This window comes from Cryptomeria japonica, chromosome 11 (assembly GCF_030272615.1).
Source record: "Cryptomeria japonica chromosome 11, Sugi_1.0, whole genome shotgun sequence".
NCBI classification, from domain to species: Eukaryota; Viridiplantae; Streptophyta; class Pinopsida; order Cupressales; family Cupressaceae; genus Cryptomeria; species Cryptomeria japonica.
In genome coordinates this window covers 378,827,003-378,850,207 of record NC_081415.1, presented here as the reverse complement: position 1 = coordinate 378,850,207, position 23,205 = coordinate 378,827,003, and positions in this window count along the sequence as shown.

Below are 23,205 nucleotides of genomic sequence, written 5' to 3'. Positions count from 1 at the left end.
AACCAGGGGGAATTTGGCATCGCCCCTTCTGAGCTTTATATGCTGCAACCAAATCGTCATTCACTGGGCTTGAAGTAGTTGCTCCATCTTGTTCTCTTAAAGGTGAATGTTGGTTGCCTTCATATTTATACTGACTGTACCGTTCTCTCATGGATTCATTCATGGATTCTTTGTTTTTGTTCTTCCGTTGAGAGAAGTCTAACTGGGATAAAGATTGTCCTTTCATGACTGATCTCGTTCCGTGCATTGATATTTTTAATTCAGAGTCGCCATCTCTTTCTTAGAGGACATAAATTATTTCTTTCTTCTGAGTTCTATCCCGCAACAGAGTCTTAATGATTTTCCCCAGCAGAGTCGCCAATCTGTTGGGTCTCAAATCAACAGATTGGATAGGTTCTAAGGAAATGCCTCCTATGCTCAAACCTTCCAATTGACTTGGCCAACTTATAGAGTGAACCTATTTGGTTACTAACTCTCTCACTTTAGGCTCTGCAGGACCTAGGTGGGTATACCTACTCACTAGTTGTTCCTTCAACTAATGCTTTTTATAGCAGATTTAGTGTCTTAATCTGATGTCTCCTAGTCTTAGTATGACATAAGTTTCTTAAACAAACTGACTTCAGATGTGTGTATTGATCTATGTATCTTACAAAAGTATATATGTTACACTTTGGCTAAATTACCTACTATACCTACTCTACTAATCCTAATGCTTAAAAGTAAAGGGTAACTGGTATGGTTAAAGGGTTTGTTTACAAATGATCAGTGCCTTTCCTCTTATTTGGGCTACAGAGTCTTATATTTCTTTAGGACTTATTGTGTAAACTTATGAGACAGTTTTTAAATCCACCACCTCTCGACGAGTTTGTCAGTTACTGTTTCTTATGAGCTCTACTTCAATGTCTATATTGTAAACTGCTTGAATGGATCTAACCCTAACTTTTAAGAGACCATCCAAGGAAGAAATACAAGGAACAATTACAATTCACGCATAAATCTTTTTGATCCAAATCTACAATATGAAACACAGAATTTTACTGGAAGAACACGAATAACCTTATCCACTTTTAGATAATATCATAAGCAACTACCTTCTAAAAATATGTTAACTCTCAACACATATGAGAAAGAAAATGCAACTGGTTATTTTTGATAAAAAGTTTTAAAGTACAAAATTGCCTCCACCTCTTCTCTCTTCTCTCTTTTTCTTTTTACATTTTACATCACACATATATATGTGTTTGAATGGTTTTCATACCCCTTTGGGTGAAAAGATACCCCCCTTTTAAATAAAAATAATTCCAAATCCCGAAATTGCCTTAGTTTATGTAATTAATTGTCACTTTACAAGTTGTTTAGGCATATTAGAGGTATTTTAAGGCTATTTTATGGGTATATAATGGATAAATGGTCTTTAAATGATGTAAATACCCCTTTTGGTGCTTCACACTCCATTTTTTATGCCCATTATTGTGTTTATGTTATGGTTTCATATTGTGCAACAAATATAAAATATATTACTTGTACCTATTCAATATATATATATATATATATATATATATATGTATATATATATTTAGAATTTTTCTTACTCCTTGTCTTGGAATTTGGATTTCTAAAAATTGCAAATTTTAGGGTTCCAACATAGACTATGTAGGATCCTCAACTAAATGGTCACATAAATAGTCACATAGCTAATAAACAATCCAATTTCCATAAATAAACATAGTTTAAAAATTGTCACATAAATAGTCACACCCTCTATCTCCATCTCCATATTAAAAGGTACATCATGAATTAATTATGTAATGGCATTAGAATTCAAAACAGAATGAATGATTCCTCATCATCATGAACATCAAGGTCATCATCACCATCATCATCATCATCATTATCATCATCATCATCATCATCATCATCATCATCATCATCATCATCATCATTATCATCATCATCATCATCATCGTCGTCGTCGTCATCGTCATCATCATCATCAATGTCTTCGCCATCATCATCACCATCATCACCATCACCGTCATCATCATCATCATCATCATCATCATCATCATCATCGTCATCATCATCTTCTTCTTCTTCTTCTTCTTCTTCTTCGTTGTCATTGTGAAATTGTAGATCATGATCATCATCCACTTCATCTTCTACTTCTTCGGTATCTTCTTCTTTGGTATCTTCTTCTTCCATCACATTATACTTTATCAGCCTTCCTCTTGAATCATGTCTAACAACAAATGACCAACCCGATTTATGTGGAACCTCAGAGTAAAATACTTGCTCACATTGGCTTGGAAGAACATAGGGCTCATCCCCAACTGGTTCAAATGACCTTCTATTTAGCATTATAAAACCATTATCATGTTCAATAACAATTCTATTAGGATCATTTTTATTAAATCGTAGCCTGTACCATTTGACGACGAACAAAACTAATTTGAAGGAATTAAAGTCACACTCAAGTATATCATCCAAAATGCCATAGTATCGATTTTGAGACTGTTGAGGATGAATGTCATTTCTCGATGAAATATTTGTCACCTCAAAGACTGTAGTGATGCCAGAATCACAAGTTTTCTTCGTGTCATCCAACTTTTTTATGCGAAATTTATGACCATTGCAGCACATAGCGTTGTGGTGTTTGACCTGCGATATGTCAAACATGTAAAATTTATTGCATTGTGAGCTGATAAACATATGGGTGATTAATAAATTTATACGTACCTATTTATCTCTTAAACCATATGCTAAATCAATTTCCCTTTTCATAACATTGGAATCTCCATTACGATGTGCTTCTTTAACCAATGAAGCCACACCTTCCCATCTTAACATGCATCCAGAATGTTGACAACGTTCAATCCATACTGTCATCCAATCAAGATTATTTGCAATATACAAATGTAGTGCATCCCACTCTCAACCAACTATACAAAAAATAAATAGACGTCTTACAATCAATTTATTTTGAAGATTAAGAATTAATTAACTACAATAACATCTTATAATTACCTCTCACTTTCCTCAATCTACCTTTCCTCGTCAAGTACTCCCCTTCAAATTTGTTAATGGTGTTGGGATCCCAAATGCAATCCACGTGGATCTTTGCTACAAACTTAGGAAGATATTCAGAAATGTACACCATAGTCTAGTATACCATATATCCCTCCACCATAGAACCCTCAGGATGTGCTCTTGTCGAACCAAAGCCTTCAAAAATTTCAAATGCCTCTCAACCATCCACATTGACCTAGTGTGTACAGGTCCACACAATTCAATCTCCTCAACTTGGTGTATGAGGTAGTGTTCTTGTGCATTGAAAAAAGTTGGAGGTAGACACTTTTGCATTTCACACATTAAATGAGGAATTTTTCTCTTCCAATATTTTATATCGTCTTTATGGATTTCTTTACATGACAACCACCTACAAGGCATTCAAGACGCAAAAAAATATATCACATAAGAAGTAAAACAAATCGCAAATATAATATCTATACAATGAACTAAACAAATATTACTACTTACCTTATGTATTTTCCAAGATTATATATGACTTGCTTGACATTATTGTCGAAGTCGTCTGGGAGAGATAGAGGTAGAACATACTGCAACAATTATAAAATTATCTTTTCATTTTTTTGTAACATAAGGAAAAGTACATGTACGCTCAATACTTAAATACATACTAAAAACACAAGAACATGAATTACCTTAATGAAGGTATGCCAATCATGCGTTTTCATCCCTGGCCTAAATTCACTTTTCTTTGATATGAGATTGTTTATGTTCGCAGCAAATCCTGTGGGAAATCGAATTTTTCGTATGACTTCTTTTATAGCATTGCTTTGCTGGTCCATTAATAACCAAGGAAGCTCACTTATATTAATTTGGTCTCCATGGCTATTTGATTGAACGACATTTATCATTGCATGATTGGAATCCTGAATGTCACTACATATTTTGACAATTTTTTCTTTGTCACGCCTTCCATCCAATTTTTTCCATAATGTCTCTATTATATTCTTTCCAATATGCTTACTATCAAACAAATGAACAATTTGTAACTGCTCGTAGTAGGGCAACCTACTAAATTGTTGGGGATAACTTTTTATTCCCTTAGGAAGGTGGTCATTTATGCCTTCACGACCATCATGATCATCAATCACATCATCAGTAAACAAAACAAAATAGAAAAGATGTTTTATGACAAACCAATAGATGGAATAGCATTACCTTTATGATTAATTCTATTATATTCCAACTTCCATAGGTGAGGTGTCATTCTTCATGGCTTTGATGTATTCTCTTATTTCCCATTGAAAAGATGTTTTTCAATATTTTGATACTTATGATTTTTGTGGAGAAAGTGCCTATACTCATCAAACACTTGCTTTCCTAAAATTTTTGAATGACGGGATTTCATCTTTGGACCACAAACAGGACATGCAAATTTTTCCTTTGTTTGAAGACCTACAAGATAATGTATAATTGGATTAAATATGATTATTTTTTGAATTATATTGTTCATGCACAACTTAAACACTATAACATACCACAAAAATGTGTTAGCCCTGGGGCATCGTGTATTGTCCATAGAAGCATCGCATGGAATTGAAATTGTCTTTGTCCTATTGGTCTAGAGACATCATACATAGTGACACCATTCCATAACTCCAACAACTTGTCGATAAGAGGCTCGATATATACATTCATATCTTTAACTTGGTACTTACCTAATCGAATGAACGAAAACATTACATAATTATTATGACCATTTTACTGCAATATTTATAATTAAATTTAGACGACTATATTTAAATGATAAAATACCTGGAACAATCATTGCCAACATTATGTGCTCCCTCTTTATTGACATCCATGGAGGAATGTTATTGTTGATAACAAAAATAGGCCACACTGAGTAAACAGATCTCATCTCTCCAAATGGAATGACACCATCCACTGCCAATGAAAGCCTGAGATTACGAGGTTCTTCTTTAAAGTGTGGCCACTTTTCCTCTATGTCCATAAATGCTAAAAAATCTACAGGCATTCGAATAATGTTATCTTGACTTCTATTGTGTGCATGGTAATCCATAAATTGTGCCAAGCTAGTGCACTTGAATAATCGCTGCATATGTGGAATAATGGGAATATAGCGAAGAACCTTGTGAGGAACCCTTTTTGTTATTTGATCTGTTCGATATCTGCTGATATGACATTAAGGGCATTCAATTCAAAATTCATGTTGTTTGTGATATATAATATGATCAATGGGACAAGCATCTATTGCTTGATACTCCATTCCAATATCTTTCATAACGACAGATAATTCTCGGTATTAGCGAGGTAGAATATTTTATGGTGGTAACAAAAACTCACCTATCAATCTACAACAACAAAATATAATTTGTTATAATAAATAATATTAATGGTACAACATGATTCATAGTTTATTATGACATATATGACATGCCTTAACATACGTGACATTGTTATGTTGGATAAACCATTCATAACCTTCAAGTTCACCAACAACAATACAACGGAGAGAAGAGTTGTCTGCGAGCCTTCATAAAGGGCCTCAGATGCCTTCTCAAGTAGAGGGACATCATGAACAACATCAAGATCATCTTCATAATCATGATTAGCTGCGCGAGTACTAAATGAGTCATGGATCAATGTATTTGTACCATCATCTTCAATTGTGTTTTCTGGCTCATGATCATCATCTTCCATGGGATCATTATCTTCAGCTTCGATATTCACACCTCCATGTTCGTCCACTTCAAAAACCATATTCTCAGGGTTGTGTTGATCCATACCATGTGCTACGGGGTGCTCGACCTAGATAAAATTGATATACATAAATAAACCGTGATCATGATCTCATCATCACGTGATTTATTATGTATATAAATTGTCAAAACGATATAATGAAAAACTTACCAATGGATGATAATCATGTCCACCTTCAATGTGACCATGTAGCCTATAATGTTTCTTTGTTGTCTTGATTAGAAGTCTTCTAGTCTTTAACCCCTTACAAATTTTGCACAGACAATAACATTTTCCATCACCTTTTCTTTTCAAGTTAGACCACAATCTAGCAATTGTCTCCTTATTTTGTTGTTCGTTGATATTGTCTGACATGGTCTTTCTTCATAGGCAAGAAAATAGAAATTATTGTCTGACATGGTCTTTCCCTCAGGAGCTGGCAGATCTTGCTTCCATACTTTAATTCTATTTTCTCAAAGGACAATCCTAAAAATCCATGCATTGCAAACAACTTTTTACACCTTTGTTGGTTGTGGTGGCGTCACAGAGCGTTTACATCAATAAATGAAGAACATGCCAATGATTTTAATGCAGTAGTAGAAGTCTATCTCTTATTCAATATCTCTAGTGAAACCCCCATGATCTTTTGTTGGAGTAGAATTTGTTATATTCTAGAAAGGGTCTTGTCCTTTGTTGATGGGATATTCATCTACCTCAAAAAATAACTATTCTTATCTCCAACAAGAAGTGGAACTAAATGAAGATCTAGCACCATGAAATTAATCCTCAAAAGGATTACTATAGTTAGTTTTGGTAGATAATGATCTGGGTAAAATACTAATGTGGCTTTACGAAACATTATGTACTAGCTTAGCATACTCTAACAACTTTGGTGCAACATGCTACATCCAATTAAGTCTCCATCGGTATCTCTATTGTGTTTATGGATTGGGATTCAATGTACTCTTTTTATACATAGATTTTACTTTCAACTGAGGAGGTTTGTATGTACTTACTTGTCTTTTGATTGTATCCCTATTTCAAGAATTTCTTCTATCAAAAAATCATTTTTTGTAAGTTGTACAAGTGGAAGCTTGAACATGCCTTCCATGCTAGCCTTGTTGATATGTTCAACACCATCTTGTGCAACAAATATTTAGAACTCCATTTTTCCGAATTGAAGAGTGAGTAGTAGGGACAATCTAGGACACTTACAGAGGTTTTGCAAGAGAGATAAATAGACCTAAATATTATGGCTTAATAATGATCAATAGGTAAATAGATAAGAAACTCTCAATATCAAAATGACTTTCTCAATTGTCTTTACTAGAAATGGATAGATCTGCTAATAATGGCTTTATGACTGTATGTCAACTTTAGACTCAATCCAAGAAGAGCTATAACTAATATGCGATATCTAGATTTATGATCTCTATAATATAACAATCCAATAATTATGTTTCCACACATCTATACCATAACACAAACATCATGCTAGTGTTCAGCCATAGCAATTGATATCCTAATTATAGAATGTGAAATATGCACATAATTATGAATAAAGATTAAGAAAAACAAAGAAAGATGCTTATTGCAAACATAAATGACTAATGGACAAGAATTGAATTCATTATAGATAGTTTTGAATATCAAATTCACTTATTTGTGTGCATTTAGTAACTCATGTACTTGTGGCCAACCATTTATCTCTGTCATAAATTAAACACTTATTAATAACATTAAATGGCTGAGTAATTATGTTTTAGTAGAAATTGAAAATAAAATATTTTATTTCAGGACAGCTCACACTATTCCCTATCATATTTTAGACTCTTGGTTTTGTTAGTAGTGGTTTGATGTCTTTGGAGCTGATCATTGCATTTCTTTAGTTACGTTTGCCAGCCTACTCCCAACCTGTGCCAAAATGGGAGCTTTGGAACAGGGTATGGACATCCATCAAAGCATCAAAGATAGAGGAATTTTTTCAGATGTAGTTGCAACTGCACAAAATGGATTTGTTGAGAAGGCTTTAGAAACTTTCAAGCAAATGCAATCGGCAGGTGTAAAGCCAAATTCCATGACCATTGCTACTATCCTTCCTGATTGTGCCAAAATGGGAGATTTGGAACAGGGTATGGACATTCATCGAAGCATAAAGGATAGAGAAATTTTGTCAGATGTTGTAGTTGTAACTGCCTTGGTAGACATGTATGCAAAATGTGGAAGCATAGACAAGGCACATGAACTATTTGATAGAATGCCTGAAAGAAATGTTGTCTCGTGGACTACAGCGATTGTTGGATATGCACAAAATGGATTTGTCGAAAAGGCTTTAGACACTTTCAAGCAAATGAAATTGGAAGGCATAAAGCCAAATTCCACAACCTTTGCCAGCATCCTCCCTGCCTGTGCAAAAATGGGAGCTTTGGAACAGGGTATGGACATCCATCAAAGCATAACGGATAGAGGAATTTTGTTAGGTGTTGTACTTGCAAATGCCCTGCTCAACATGAATGAAAAATATGGAAACATGGACAAGGCTAGTGAATTGTTTGATACAATGCCGCAAAGAGATTCAATCTCATGTGAACAATCAACACGCACGTATATGGGAGGAAGGGATTGCTGATACAAAATTGAACGCTCACTCCTCAATCATAGTTCTATGTTTTTACGAGATTAAACTAGGACAATTAACCACCACATGTATATTATTTGCAACATGAAATTAAAAACTAGGGCAATTTGAATCTACCTCCTGCATGGGATTGCCTTCGACATGTGTTTGATGTTCTTGGGGGTTGAAGTCACCATGGACGCCTATACGGGACTGCAATTCACAAATGAATTCCCTGCCTCTTTTTTTATTTTGTAATGGCTGCTGTCGTTGGAATTACGACGAACTCGAGAACTTTTTTGAAAAAAAGAAAATTCTCATTGCTAATGCCTTCTTCATCAAAACCAAATGGGTAATTTTCATTGGAATTATGATGAATGCGGGCATTTTTTCAAAAAAAAAATCAAATTTGGCCACAATATACCTTCTCCGTCAGAAACCTCAATCAAAAATCTAGTCCAAATGTATTAGTACACCTTTAGTGACCTTCCAGACATTGTCTGGAAAGGTAACTATGCAGCCTTCACTGTCCAGTTGTCCTGTAGAAATTAAATAATGATAATGGTAAACTAAACATATTGACCCTAAACTGTAATTGACGTAGGAATTAGTAGTGATGTCAATACCCTAGGGAAACGTTGAAACCTTGTAATATGACTTCACATGTTTTAATAACATAATATAGGAAGCAACAAATAAACACTTAGTGTTGAATTTTAACTATTGAACTAAATCATTAACTTAGTGTCTAGATTGAGTTAGATGTAACCTTGTTAGTAAAAAAAAAAAAAATCCACTCTTTTGGACCTAGTTGTAGTAAGTTTCCCTGGGGTTTATTGGCGGGCACTACACCAGTAATAATCCTTATGAGTTGTGGTTTGGTCATGTTCCTACAATTAGATATTTCAAAATTTTTGGAAGTAAATGCTATATCAGAAGAGATGAAGATCTAGGGAAGCTTGATGCTAGATGTGATGAAGGAATTTTTCTTTGTTATTCTACTAAGAGCAAGGTCTATCGGTGTTATAGTAAGAGATTGAGGAAGATAGGTGAAAGTACTAATGTGAAAGTTGATGAAGGTAATCTGTATCATCCCAGATGCTCCGGATATGATTCAGATGATTAGGATGTTAGTTCAAATAAAGGAAGGCAAGTACAAACTCATAATCAAATTTAAATTGTTCTAGAAAAGCTTGAGATTGAAGAAGGTACAAGTGCTAGTGCAGAAGAAAGAGCTCAAGAGTCTGAAAATCAAGAAAATTACAAGATTCCCAGGCATGTGAGATTGAGCCATTACAAAAATTAGGTCATAGGAGATAAGAATAAAGGTGTGATGACTAGGAGAAGATTTGTTGAAGAGTATTGCTTGATTTCAAAGATTGAACCTAAGGATTATTGAAGCATGAAAAGATGAAAATTGGGTTAGAGCGATGGAAGAAGAATTGAACTAGATTGAGAAGAATAATATATGGATTCTTGTTCCAAGACCTAAGGATAAAAATTTGATTGGAACTAAATGGGTCTTCCGAAATAAATTAGATGAAAAAGGTGAAGTTGTTAGGAATAAAGCTAGACATGTTTGCAAGGGTTATTCTCAGATGGAAGGAGTTGACTGTGAGGAGACTTTTTCTTTGGTGGCAATAATTGAGGCTGTTAGATTATTTCTTGCTTATGCTACTTACAAAGATTTTAAATTCTATCAGATGGATGTCAAGTCAGCCTTTCTTAATGGTGAGTTGGAAGAAGAAGTTTATATTGAGCAACCCGATGGTTTTTAGTTGACAAATCAAGGAGATATGGTTTGCAGATTGACGAAAGCACTATATGGATTGAAGAAAGCACCAAGAGATTGGTTGGATTGGATAAGTATTTGATGAAGCTAGAATTCAATAAAGGTACTGCTGATAGTAATTTATACTTAAAGATTGATAATGACAACATTTTAATTTTTGAAGTTTCTATTGATGATTTATTCTTGGTGGAGATGATATTTTGTGCAAGAAGTTTGTTGATGATATGTAGAACGAGTTTGAGATGTCCATGATTGGTGAGATGAAATTATTTTTGGAAATGCAAATTACTTAGTTAGATAAAGGCATTTTTATATCTTAGTCCAAGTATGTGAAGAAATTGTTGAAGAAGTTTTCTTTAGATGATTCAAAGCCAATTGGTACACCTATGGTGATTGGATGTATGGTGACAAACAATGATGATTCTCCAATAACAAATCAGACTAGATACAGATCTATGATTGGTGGACTGTTATATTTGACTCAAACTAAACCATATATTATGAATGGTGTATGTCTTTTTGATAGATTTCAAGCTGATCCTAAGGAATCTCATGTTGTAGTTGTGAAGATAATTTTTAGATATTTGAAAGGGACAATTGATTTTGGTTTATGTTATCCGAAGAATGATGATTTCTTGCTATATGCTTATACTAATGTTGATTGGGCTGGTGATGTTGATGACCGAAAGAGCACTACCGATCATGTAGATTGGGCTTTTACTAATGTTGATTGGGTAGGTGATGTTGGCTTTTACTAGTGGTGGTGCATTTTTCTTCGGAAGAGATTGGTTTCATGGATCAGTAAGAAGAAGAATGCTATTTCTTTATCTACTACAGAAGATGAATACATTGCTATTTCTAGCAATTGTACTCAGGTGATATGAATGAAGTAGATGTTGAAGGATATCAAAGTTGTTTTTGATGAGCTTACTGTTATATATTGTGATAATTCAAGTGATATCAACATTTCTAAGAATCTGGTGCTACATTCAAAGACTAAGCATATATTAATCAAGTTTCATTTCTTGAGAGAAAAGGTGAATGAGAAGGAAGTTAGATTGGAGTATGTATCTACAAAGGAAAAAATTGCATATATCTTCATGAAGCCTTTACCTAAAGATACTTCTGAGTATCTCAGAGAGAAGCTAGGGGTGATATCCCCTCTTGATAAGAACTAAGATGCATTGAGTTGCATCAGCCTGATGGATTTCACAGAGATCTTTTGATTTGAATTGATGAGTGGTGGCTTCTACTCACGGGGAGTAGTCAGTGTGTAGTTTAGATGTTCAGATTTGTGAGTTAGTTCTAAAGGGGGAGAGAATCATGATATGTTCCTTTTCCATTGATGTCAAAGGGGGAGAGAATCATGTGAAAAACTGCTATATCATGTGCTAGATCTCATGGGGAGATTATTGAGAGTTATGGGGAGATTGTTGGTAGTTGAATTCTTTATTTACATTGATTATTTTTCACATTCATATGTTGCCATCAATGCCAAAGGGGGAGATTATTGGATATTGTTGAGAACTTTGCTAGAATGATGTGTTATCATTGATGTCAACATATTTCTTTGTGTTCTCCAATGTTGCAATCAAATTTAATGAGTTAGTTTGGCCATTGTGTTGTAGATGATTTGTTGCAGTTTAAAGGGTTTTGAGATAAGTATCTCTAGTTGATTCAGTTGTAGTTTCACTAGTTTGCATGATTATTTGATTGAGTTTATGAGATCCAGTATTGCGGTTGGTTTTTTAGTTGTTTAGTGTTTATCAATGTTCTATATTTTGCTCCACATTGCTCCGTCTTGCAATATCTTGGTTTGTGGATTTGGCAGTGTTTGGGATGTTCATATATGTCCTTAATTCAAATGGTTCATGATTTGGAGGTCTACAAGTGAATCTTTTAGTTTGGCAATTTGTTTAGTTAGTGTTCTTGAGGTTCGATATAATGATGTTGAAGATTCTAGTAAGTGGTGATATTGCGGTTGTTGCTATGGTAATTCATGATGCTTGTGGATGTTTCTAGATTGGGTCCTATCCATGTTGATGGTCCAAATTGATTTTTGTACACATTATTGATGATTTCCTTGATCTGGTGGTACTCTTCATGTTCTTGGCTGACATGATGGTGTAGCATGTTGTCGATGTTCGTGGCTTAATTCTTGGATGTGTTTCATGTTCGAGGTGTTGATTTAGATCCATACTATGTCTTAGTAGACATTGTTTTGGTTTGCATGTAATGTTGTAAAATTTGTGATTATAGATTTGTAATTTGTGATGTGTCTTGAGTGAACTTTGAAATATAGGTTGATGATTTGTATAAATATATGTAATAATCATATGAGAGATGTATCTGCATTGTATCTATGAGTGTAACAAAATGTGTGTGATTGGATATGTGCGAACAAATGTTTTGATCCTTCGGAAGTGTGAAGAAGTGTTGAAGAGAATATTAGATTGTGTGCTTAACTAGAACCACAACTAGGCATGAGGAGATACTATTCTAGTAGTTCATGATCTTCCAAATGTAATTTGAATGTTCTTGTAAGACAACGAGTCTTCCTTAGGGTTGTAGCACTTCTTGTTATGTGTTTTGAAAAGTGAGCTTTGGGTAGTGTGCCTGAATGTATGTGCATTTCCCATTGTAATATTTCATATACGTCTAACAGGGTATCATCTCATTGTGGGTAGGTTCTCGCTGTGGCTTTTCCGTTAACTGGGTTTGCATGTCAAAAATCTTGGTGTTATATGTTGTTGGCATTCTACACTCACATGAGAATGGTTGATGTTATCATTGATGGCAACCAACTGGTAATAGGATTCTATAGGTTCACCGACAACGTAGACATCATCTACCGGTACCGGCAAGCACAACAAAGTTCATTCATCGGCATTTAGTTTACACCGGCATCCAGGCTGACATGAGACAAGTTTTGTTTATATGAATTTATATTGTAATGTAATTAATTATTTGTAAGCCGACATGATGTATTGTAAAGACTCATATATGTATGAGATCTTATAGGTCATTTTTGATATAGCATGGAGAGGAAATTATGTATTGGTATGGTATAGAAGATAGAGAAAAGATATTGTAATAAGGTAGATAGGTTATGTGAGTGAATATCATTCATCGATAGGTTTTTGGTTATGGTTTCGGATAGAGCTTAAACCGGTACTGAATCAAGAATTGCAGATGCTATTTTGAGTAGTACATTATCTTGGATTTAATTATCCATTTTGTATTTAGTGAGACTCTTTCATTGAGTAGTGCGCTCTAGGCTGTTGGCCTTCCTACATGTGTAGCCCCCTATTGTAAGTAATATTTATTCATATTGGCCAGTGAGTAAATATTGTGGGTTACAAATCCCACCAAGGTTTTTCCCTTATCGGGTTTCCTTGCTAAAATATCTTGTGTTATGGTGTGCATTTATGTTGTCTTTGTTATTTCTCTTTGCTGCATTATTACTTGTTTATCGATACATTAATTTGGGTTGAAATGTTATAAATAAGTTCAAATATTCTAATAACTGGTTAGACACTAATTCACTCCCCCCTCTCAATCTCTTTGGGATTGTCATTGCATCTAACAATTGGTATCAAAGCTTGGTCCTCTGTTTGCAAAAGCCTAATAGCTTGAGGAAGATTCTGAAACTAGTATTGATGGAGAGTTTAAGAAAACAATTGGAAGGAGCTCTTGAAGATTTTGATGCAAAAAAATTGAAGAATATCAAACTTGAAGATGATCTAAGGACTGCCCAGGAATTCATTAAAGGACTTCAGGAGAACCTGGTTATAGCACAAAACAAGAGGAAGGAACTTCATGAGCAAATGTAGAAACATGATGATGAAAAGGAAACTCTTAGTGATATTGCAGAGAAGTTGAGACAAGTGAATAGTAACATGAGGAATGAAATGCAAGATTTAACCATGAGGCTATGTAAGGATATTGAAGATAGGAAGAAGAATGAAGAAGACTTGACTAGGAGACTTAATGATGGAGGTAATGAAAATATGAGACTTTTTCATGAAAATGATATGCTAAAGATAGATCCGATTCACATGCAACATGATAAAGAGGAGCTTAGGAGACAAATTGGAATTCTAGAAAATGAGTTGATCACTGCAAATGAAAACAAAGACAAATTCAAGAAAAGTTCAGAAAGACTTGATGACATGCTGAAAAGATAGAAACCTGACGAAGATACAATTGGACTTGGATTTGAACATGGAGAAAGTTTTGGGACTGCAAACAAACAAGATCATAGTAAACCGGCAAGACAACCTAATGCTTATAAATTTAATGGGAAATGTTTTAATTGCAATAAATTTGATCATAGAGCAAATCAGTGCAGATTTAGAAATAATCAGAATACAAATTTACCCACCGGTCAATGTTCCAAATGCAATAAAGTTGGCAATAACTTAGAAAATTGAAGAATGAATGTGAAATGCTATGTTTGTGGTAGATTTGGACATTTATCTAATCAATGCAGAACACAAACTGGTCAAGGATATGGAAAATCTATTCAAAGGAATAATGTAACTTGTTATGCATGTAACAAGATTGGACATATTACAAAATTTTGTAGAAGCAAGACTATACCGGAGAACAATAAAGGATCTAATGAGAAAGGAAAGGAAAAAGTAAATGAAATAAAGCAAGAATTTTCAAAACAATGGATTAAGAAGAGAGATCAGAAAGTTGATGAATCTGTCTCTACACTAGTAGAACAAAGTAACCCTCCACTAGTAGGATATTCTTCATCTAACTAAAGAATAATCCTTAGGGGGTATGGCAGAAAATTGAAAATCATGCATTCTACCCTTGGTTGATGGTAAGAAGTTATATTTCTTTTTTATCGACATATATGTTAAGATTTCACTTAACCAGAAAGCATCTAATGCAGTTGTTGGAGAAATTTTTGGTTATAGAACACTGGAAAACCCTCATTTCAATTCACCAAGCATCCAAAGAGTGCAAAGAGAAAGCAACGACATCCTAAGGTGAAGCAGCAAAGTGTTTTCAGGCATTCAAGGATTTCAAGTCAAAAGGTATTTATCTTTTGAAATGGCATCTTCATCTTTTGCACCTGAATTTATTGCAAACCCTACTGTGATAGAAAACATTAAGCACCCTAGACCTATATTTAAAATCATTCCTAAGATTGCTAAGCAAGATGATTCCATCAGAGTCTTTTCTAAGATTCCAAAGGGAGTTGCTTTTGTCGAAGACCCAAGGATTTATATTCACTACAACATAGAGAATTTAGGGTCAGATGACTTGAAGAACATGTACAAAGATGTTATAACAGATGAACAAGGTTTAGTCAAGCCAAAGCATAAGACTGTTGAGGATTTAGGATTTATTGAAATTCTGAACATTCTTGAATTTCCGGATAAGATAGTTTGTCTTGTACTGAGAAGAGTTCATGGAGTTTATGTGGCTACACTTTGTTTTTAAGATTACTAAGGAAGCAATTAAGGCAGTTGTTGGTTTACCCTCAACCGGTACTAGACCCGACAAAAAGAAGAAGATACCAAACAAGGGTGTTATGGACCTAACCAGAGCTACATTTGACAACAGATCTCTTAGAGTTAATGATATCACTGATGCAAATGTAAAATATGTGAGCATGGTATTTGGATACATAGTTACACATGCAAATAGGTTGAATTCTATTTCTATCTTATGTATTCATAGTGCATATGGGATGGTTAAGAGAAATGCTAAAATTGACATCTGTGAGTGGCTTAAGGATGAACTGCTTGATAACTTGAAGATGATTAAGGGTGATAAGAAGGGAAAATTCTATTTTGGGAATCTACTTGTGTGTTTAATGCTTTACTTCACAAAGGAGATACCAGACATTGGTCACAAGGACTTTGCATATGACATCTCGGTAGGTAGACAAATCATGGAGGATATTATAGGCATAGGTGCTAACAGTGATGACATTGTAAAAGCCTATTTTGAAAACTTTCAAACCAAAATGAAGGCTAGAGAAAGGATATCGCAGAGCATTGTGGATAAGTATGACAAGCAAATTTGTTTTGTAATCAAAAGAGATGAAACATGGATGGAAGTTGTTACTCCTAGAACTATTTGGATAATAGAGATGGGATATGAAGTTGATCTAAATATTCTTGAGGCTTATGCTAAGACACTTCTTGATGCACCTAAGGAACCATCTGAAGAAATCTTTGGAAGTGCTGAGACCATTGAGAGTATTGTTTCAATGCAAAAGCAGAGAAAAAAAATAGAAAAATTCATCAGAAGTGCATCCAAAATGGTTAAAGAGGTTAAAGAGAATGTGATGAACTTGATTGGTATTTTTGCTAGTGAACTAGAAGGACTAGAACCGGTAGCTCATGTTTCACCAGTTGTCACTTCTTTGGATACAGATAGTGGTAAGGCAATAAAGTTCAAAAGAGTTGAAAGGAAGAAGAGGAAGCCTTCACTGGTACCTTCTCCTTATCCTAAAAAGGCAAGGACATTAAGGAAGAAGCACCATGTTGTAAGGGAGCCTAAGAAAAAGCTAACTCCAAAGAATAAACAACCTAAGGCATCGGATACCCTTACACTAGAGGAACTGGTAAATGAGATAACTCAAGATGGTAATCTTTGCAATATAAATAAACTTTATCATCAATTCAAGGATCCCGATAGGGAGACTATAGAGGCTAGCATTATTTTGCATCTTGACATCTACAAGAAAGTTTTGATTGAGGTTGTAGATGATCTGCCTAATGACTTGTACATAAGGTTAGAGGCTAAAAGAATGTCAGTTATGGAAGTGGACAAAAAGTTAAAGGTTGAAGCATTGTTGGCTGTTCACCCTATAAATTCCAGAGAAGAAATTAATGAACTAATTTTTGAAGCCAACTGGTCAGTTTTTATGAGTGGTCATCGGTAGCTCAGCCTAATGGTTGGAAGAGTGAAAGAGATAGCTAATGAAACTGTAGGCAAATGGGACATATTTTTTGTTGAAAAAGAAAATAAAGAGGAAAGGGAGAGACATAAAATGGATAAATCTTCTGCAAAGGTATATCAAAGGAAAAAGGTAAAAGAAAAATTGGTAGTGTACCTATTATAAAGGTCATAGATAACCTTTCTCCACTAGAATAGGACACCCCTCCAATAACTTCTAGAACACTGATACATACAGACAATCAACTGGATAAGGAGGCTAAAGAACTAACACATGATGATACTAATCCGGATTTTGAAATTCTCTTTACTATGAATGTAGATACACATGATGTTAATATTGTTATGGATAAAAAGACCATAGAGGTTAAGACAGCTAATGCTATGAATGTTGAAATCTTTGAGTCATCGGTTGACATTGCTGACTCTCAGAATATTGAAATACCGATAGAAGCTAAGAATCTTGACACTGAAAAACTGGCAGATGCAGAGGTTCATACACACACTGAGAAACCAGTAGAAGTGGAAGTAATAACACAGAGTGAGAAACTGGTAGCAACTTTAAATAAAGAGGAAATAAATGATGGTAACAAGGAAGAAATTGTTAAGGTAATTGGTTAAGTATCCATGGAAAAGAAAGTTATTGTAGAACCAAGCACATCTACTATAGATTTCCGACCTACAAATGTAATAGATGTTCTTTTGGATTCAATTAAGAGGATCACAGAATGCAACGCCTTAGCATACAAGGCCATTGATGATACATTGCCTATTTTGAAAATGATTGTACCAACATGTAAGTTAGATCATATTGATGGTTCTTTGAGTAAACTGGACGCATTGTCCAAATTTATTGCTTCAAATGTTCTAACTATAGATAAGATCAATGAATAAACCATTAAGGAAAAGGTGAAAAAAGAAAAAGGTGAATTCTTTGAAAAGACTATCAAGGACTATACTAAGCATATTGATTCCTTATTACCGATAGTTAATTCCATAATTTTAGAATACAAAGAATTGTATAAGGAAACTTGTAAGCCTCACCACCTGACTGAAGACATTGATGAGAAGATTAAGGAAACACAAAAGGAGATAGATAATATAGCAGATAATATGATAGGTTCTTCGAAACTCACCTCAGTTCTTGATCAGAAAATGACAATTTTTGAGGAGAAGATAGAGAAATTGGAGAAGGAAAAAGAAAGGATAAGGTTGAAGGCCCAGGAACTGAAAAACAAACTTGGTCCAAAATTGGACAGTCTTATAACTCAGTGGGTTGAGCTATATCTAAGGCATTAATTCAAGGAGAGCGATCACCATAACAACAAATGCATTATCTGACCGACATGATCCAGTAGACAAAAACCATTATCTTTGACAGTAATAAATTCATGCAGATCCTGAATCTATTATTGACAGATATCTTTCAAATTGTAAATAGCTGGTTACAGGCTATGAGGTAAAAATTTTGTATTGACTCTTTTTGACATCCTTTTTCATTGATGCCAAAGGGGGAGTAGTATGGAGAAAAATGTATGGAAGAAAAATGTAGAGAATAAATCACTTGCTCAGGGAGAGCACACTCTTTTTGGGGATCAATTTTTGAATTCATTTGTGGACAACTGTTTTTGGATTTTTCTCATAAGTGTTGCCATCAATGCCAAAGGGGGAGATTGTTGGCATTATACACTCACATGATAATGGTTGATGTTGTCATTTATGGCAACCAACTAGTAATAGGATTCTACAGGTTCACTAGCAACACAGACATCATTTACTGGCATCGGAAGGCACAAAAAAATTCATTCATCGACATTTAGTGTACACTGGCAACGAAGCATACTGACATCCAGGCCGACATATGACAAGTTTTTTTTATATGAATTATATTGTAATGTAATTAATTATTTGTAAGCCAACATGATGTATTGTAAAGACTCATATATGTATGATATCTTATAGGTCATTTTTGATATAACATGGAGAGGAAATTATGTAATGGTATGGTATAGAAGATAGAAAAAAGATATTGTATTAAGGCAGATAGGTTATATGAGTGAATATCATTCACCGACAGGTTTTTGGTTATGGTTTTTGACAGAGCTTAAACTAGTACCGAAACAAGCATTGCAGATGCTATTTTGAGCAGTACATTATCATGGATATAATTATCCATTTTGTAGTTAGTGAGACTCTTTCATTTAGAAGTGCACTATAGGTTGTTGGCCTTCCTGCATGTGTAGGCCCCTATTGTAAGTAATATTTATTCATATTGGCCAGTGAGTAAATATTGTGGGTCACAAATCCCACCGATGTTTTTCCCTTACCGGGTTTCCTCGCCAAAATATCTTGTGTTATGGTGTGCATTTATGCTGTCTATGTTATTTCTCTTTGGTGCATTATTACTTGTTTACTGGTACATTAAATTGGGTTGCAATGTTATAAATAAGTTCAAATATTTTGATAACTAGTTAGACACTGATTCACCCCCCCTCTCAGTGTCTTTGGGACTGTCATTGCATCTAACATATGTGTTATTGATGTGGTGTTGATTTGTGCTTTCATTGTTAATTATCAAATCTGAAGTTGTGTTTGTTTTAAGTAAATTTTATAAGCAAAATAATTCACCCCCCCTTAGTTTGTTGCATTATTGCCAACAACAACTTGTTGACCTTATGCTAAAAAAACTAACAGTTCCCAAGTATGTTGATCGAGGAAGTCCTATGATAAAGGTATGAGTTGGTAATGTTGTCATTCCTAATACACCTGTTTATTTAAGGGCAGAAATTAATTATATGACAATTGAAACAAAAGAGAAGTTTTCACTTAATGGGCTTAGGCCTACTCCCATAGTTCTCCAAATGGTTGACTGATCCCTGGTCAAAACAAAAGGTATGATAGAAGATGCAATTCTTTCTAATTGATTCATGGGAATATACAATTGACTTCATGATTTTTTAATGAAAAATTAAGTTGGGGGGATATCCCCTGATCTTGGGATAACCTTTGTTGGTTGTTGTAGATGCATCCATCAATTGTGGGTCAGGTGATATGGTAATTTCTAATGGGGAACAAATAAAGCAATTAACATTGTATCCCCTAGCACAACCCCTATTGGAAACAGAGGATCCAGTGTGGGTTGATGGTGATTTAGATGAAACATTGACAATTATGACAATTGAACAAACATTTGACATAGGGGAATGTTTTGAAGATGATATCCTTGTTAATTTTCTAAAAAATAGATATGCATCTAATGAAATTTTGGAAAGAATGGTTCTTTCTTTAGGGGTGAGTGATAATTGTCCTTTTAGAAATTTTCCAATGGTAGGTAATTCATAGTCTGTTAAACATTTCATTACATTGCATCAGTTGCTACCTCATGATTGTGTATACCGTCCAATTTTGTCTTTTAGTGATACACCATCTGCTTCATAAGTCATAGCTCTTAATTAACCTGCACAATAAAAAACCATGGAAATTCTACTTGGTCGCATACTTAATATTAATCCACACTTAAAGAAATTAACAAATCCAAGATCTCATTGCCATGCTTAAACTCATAAAGATGCATTTACTTGGGAATACCAACATATCCAGGGCATTCACCCAGATACCTACACACACCACATCTACATTGAAGATGATAGTTGTCTAGTTAGGCAACCACGAAGAAGGCTTAATTTTGTTTTGCATGAAATAGTTAAAGAGGACTTACAAAAATTATTAAATGTAGGGTTTATATACCCAACTTCAGATAGTTAATGGGTCTCTCCTCTTGTTGTGGTTCCAAAGAAAAATGGTAAGTGGAGAATTTATGTTGATTATAGAGCACTTAATAAAGCAACAAAAAGGGATCATTTTTCCTTGCCATTTAATGATCAAGTGTTGGATACTCTTTCAAGTAAAAGGTTCTTTTCCTTTTTGCACGGGCTAAGTGGCTACAACCAAATTCATATTTCACCCAAAGACTAGGACAAGATTGTTGCAAGGTGTGAACCCTTGGTCTCCTTGTGTTGTGCATCACAAAGCTCAGGTTTGTGACATGACTTAACCACCTCCTGTGGATTCTATAAGTCTAGTGGTTGTAACAGGCATTAATAGGTCGATCTTTTGGTGCAACAACAACCACACTTGTAACAAGTGGTATTAGAGATTGGTCACAGGTTCAAACCCCTTGCTTGCACTTGGGGGGCTTGTTGCAAGGTGTGCGCTCTTGGTCTCCTTGTGTTTTGTAGCGCAATGCTCGGGTTTGTAACATGACTTAACCGCCTCTCGTGGACTCTATAAGTCTAGTGGTTGTATCGAGCATTAATAGGTCAATATTTTGGTGCAACGACAACCACACTTGTAAAAAAGACTACATTTACTTTCCCTTGGGGTAATTTAACCTTTAATGTGTTGCCTTTTGGGTTGTGTAATGCCCTACCACTTTTCAAAGTGTAGTCTTGAGTATTTTTGTAGATTTAGTTCATGATTGTGTAGAAGTGTATATGGATGACTTTACGGTGTATGGTGATACTTATGAAGAGGCTAAGGAAAACTTAGAAAAGGTCCTTAAAAGGTGTATTGATACCAATCTCTCCCTAATTCATGAAAAGTGTCATATCCTTATGATTGAAGGGATTGTATTAGGAAACTATATCTCTTCTAAATGTATTGAGGTAGACCCCCAAAATACAAATCATTCAGGGCCTACCTATGCCCACTAGCCAAAAGGATGTCCATAGTTTTTTGGGTCATGTACGCTATTACTGTAGATTCATTCATGACTTTAGTTAGATTGCCTCACCTCTCTTTGCTTTATTATCCAAAGACATTGCTTTCTCGTGGACACTAGAATGTCAAGAAAATTTTAAAGCCATTAAGACCAAACTTGAAACTACACCTGTACTCAGAGGACCGAATTGGGAATTACCTTTTCATATCCATACTGATGCTTTAGATAGTTCTATGTGTTGGAAATTGACACTCATCTGGTAGTCACCTTCTAAGGTGAATTGTATTTTGGGTTGTCATTGATGGCAACTCATCTTCAGGGGATGGTATTTCTTCATCTGGATTTATCACTCTATCATTTTGTCTAGTTAAGGCCAACTGGTATACACCCTATGGTTTACACTTGTTAACCGGTTATTCTTGGTACTAGTAATTCATATTATGGGACCTGATAAAGTCATTGGAAGAATTGAAGGTAGCGTGCTAGGCTAACATCAAGCAAGATCATCGAGATAATTTGTAATACTCTTTATGATTCGGAAGCTGATATGTTTAATTTTATTGTGAAGGCCGACATGATGAACAAGTTATAAGGGGATATAGGGAGATCTCTTAGCGATGGATTTAATATATAAATATCATGTGATTTGAGATGGGGAAGAGTTAGTGAGTGATTGTATGCAAATTGTTGAGCGAATAATAGTGCATGTGCGTAATCCTATTCAGTAGCATAACAGAGTATCAATATCACTGGTTCAGTTAAGGAACTGAGAGCTATAACAGGAACTTATCCAACATGGTCAGATGCATCATTTAAGTTCATTTTTATTATAAATCATTATGTAATGATCTGTAAGTTAGTGAGACTTCCATATATGAGTATTTGAGTAGAAAACTCTAGGTGGTAAGCCTGTATGCATGTGCATACACCTCTATATAATATTTGTATACCTTGATCAAGTATTTCAATATTGTGGGTATCAGCCCCACTATGATTTTTCCTTTTATAGAGTTTTCCATGTATAAATGCTAGTGTTATGGTATTGCTTTATGTGTTCATTTGGTTATGCACTTTAATTTTATATTTTGTCATCTGGTTAATTAGCAATAAGTTCATAAATTCATTCACCGATAGAACATTGATTCCCCCCCCCCCCCTCTCAGTGTTCTTGGATTCCAACAATTGGTATCAGAGCCTAGTTCCTTAGAATAATTTTAACAACTTGAGGAAGATCCAGAACTTGATATCAATGGAAATTGGTTTGCAACAACTCCAACTTGCTCTTGAGGATCTTGATGATGAAAAAGAGAAAAGAAATAAATTAAAGAATGAATTGAGGCAAGCCAAAGAATACATCAT